General features: G+C 40.7%; 2 protein-coding genes across 6 annotated transcripts in view; one reads left to right on the plus strand and one right to left on the minus strand.

The window, feature by feature from the left end:
- Window positions 1-2,500, minus strand: part of LOC122635907 — a 116,722-nt gene that overhangs the window by 87,798 nt on the left and 26,424 nt on the right. The gene's annotated exons all lie outside the window — the stretch shown is intronic.
- Window positions 1-2,500, plus strand: part of LOC122635900 (fibroblast growth factor receptor homolog 1-like) — a 29,738-nt gene that overhangs the window by 3,744 nt on the left and 23,494 nt on the right. The gene's annotated exons all lie outside the window — the stretch shown is intronic.

Below are 2,500 nucleotides of genomic sequence, written 5' to 3' on the forward strand. Positions count from 1 at the left end.
CTCTCTTTCTCTCTCTCTTCCTTTTGAATAATGATGAGTACGTACTTAAATACATAGATAGATAGATACATATATAAATACGTATGTACGTACGTATGTACGTACGTATGTACCAAGCGACGACAAGACGTAGAGAGGAATAAGCGCGTGGGTCGGTGCGGGAGCGAGACATTAATTGGCTTTCGCGTTGTCCAACGATTAAACCGATTCATACCGCTCCTATCTCTGTTTTAAATAGAAGGAGTAAGACAGAACGAGAGAGAGAGAGAGAGAGAGAAAGAGAGAGAGAAAATGTCTGAGAAGGAAAGAGAGAGAGAGAGAGAGAGAGAGAGAGAAGGAGAGGGAGATAGAAAGAAAGAAAAAAAATCAATTGTTCCTCGAAGGCAACCCGTTCTACGTAATGTTCCTTTTAAATGTATTCACCGAGCAAGAGATAATATATTGAATCTGCGTGTAGATCGATCGCGTGGATCTATAGATCGTAATCTTTAAGATCGAAATGCCGTCGCCTTTTTCATTCCTTTTCTCTCTTTCTCTTTCTCTCTCTCTCTCTCTCTCTCTCTCTCTCTCTCTCTCTATATATATATATATATATATATTCTTTAAATTTCATGCTATTAATAATTATACAAATATTTCATTTTATTAATAACATTGTTAATAACAATATTAAATGTTAGATATTTCTGATAATTTTAATCTTCGATCGTGTTTATTCCTACCTTCTGTCATCGCTTAAACATCTCTCTCTCTCTCTCTCTCTCTCTCTCTCTCTCTGTCTCTCTTTCTCTCTCTCTCTCTATATATATATATATTCCTCTTGTAATAATTCCATCTTTCCTCCATATTCTCCTCTTCCCTCTCCATATACTCATCCCACTCTTCTTAACCAGGGCCGTCGTTCGACCCGAACTTGGTATCTGCTGCTCCTTTCGAAATTAGCGTCGATTCCTATCGGGTCGAATGAGCCCGGGTCCTTTTAAAAGCCGAACACACGAAAGGAACGCAGAAAGGGAACGGAGTTTATAATTTATTATCGCGGCTTTACTTAATCTCTTGTCTCCCTTCTCTCTCTCTCTCTCTCACTCACTCACTCTCACTCATTCTCTCTCTCTCTCTCTCCCTCTCTCTCTCTCTCTCTCTCTCTCTCTCTCTCTCTCTCTCTCTCTCTCTTTACTCTCTGGTTGCTCTCGCGAGAGTAGTCACGAAGGGTCTCCCCCTACCACCTACTCCCTCCCCCATCCCATTCCACCTCATCTCCCACTCCTCTCTTCCTCTCTCTCTCTCTCTCTCTTTCTCTCTTTCTCTCTCTATCTCTCTTAATCCAGATTCGAACATCGTAAGAGCGATCCGAAGAGTTTTCGTTTTTCTTGCGTTCTCGTGTACCTAATTTTAGTATAAGTTACGGATATTTCTCATTAACGGTCTTAGCGCGTTCTCTTTCTTCTTCTTCTTCTTCTTCTTCTTCTTTTTCTTTCTTTCTTTTTTTGACGAAGAAAAAATAATTCGAATCTCTCTCTTCCCCCCCATCTCTCTCTCTCTCTCTCTCTGTCCGTCTGTCCATCCATTCAACATACATAGTTGGACAGTGGCGCGTTGTATGAAAAGTTTTCTTTTCACGCTGTTTCTTCTCCATAAGCTCCTCTTAATCCTCTTGTCGAGATGACGTAGAGGGATGAGGAGACGGATAAATGTGAGAGAGACAGAGAGACAGAGAGACAGAGAGACAGAGAGAGAAAGAGAGAGAGAGAGAAGAGTACTCACGGAGGTAAAGTCGTAAGTAAGCTGGTAAGAAACATGGAACGATTTATTTGACAGATCGCACCGAGGCACAAGCAACGTCGGCGGATAGAGTGGTTTATTTTATAAGGCCAGATTGCCGGGCTCACTTCGCCGGAATAGAATAATGGACGTTTCTCCGACTCCCTTCTCCTCCACCTCCACCTCCACCTCCTTCTCCTCCTCCTCCTCCTCTTCCTTCGAGTCCCCGCCCCTCGAACACCCTCTATATCGTTTCTTCTTCTGGCCTTCGTCGACTCGGAAGTCAAATGTTGTTAAGAAGCGTACTCTTTCTATCTATCTATCTATCTATCTATCTATCTTTCTCTCTCATTCTTTTTTTCTTTCTCTCTTTCTCTTTTCAACCTACGAAACCGTTTTCTTCCTCCTCGTGAGCTAAGGTATCACTCATACATACATATACACATGTACATATATATGTATATATGTATTATATAGTTACTTTGCATCGACAACGTCGTGAATCCCGATCGGTCGTTATCGTGCGAACCGTGACTCGCCAACCTCATTTTATTTTATTTTATTTTATTTTTCTTTTTCATTTCCAATCTCTCTCTCTCTCTCTCTCTCTCTCTATATATATATATATATATATATATATATATGTATATCTATGTATCTATATCTTTCTTTCTCTATCTCTATATCTCTCTTTCTCCGTCTCTCTTATGCCGCACGCGAGAATCCCTTTTTTTTGTCT

This window comes from Vespula pensylvanica, chromosome 20, assembly GCF_014466175.1.
Source record: "Vespula pensylvanica isolate Volc-1 chromosome 20, ASM1446617v1, whole genome shotgun sequence".
NCBI classification, from domain to species: domain Eukaryota; kingdom Metazoa; phylum Arthropoda; class Insecta; order Hymenoptera; family Vespidae; genus Vespula; species Vespula pensylvanica.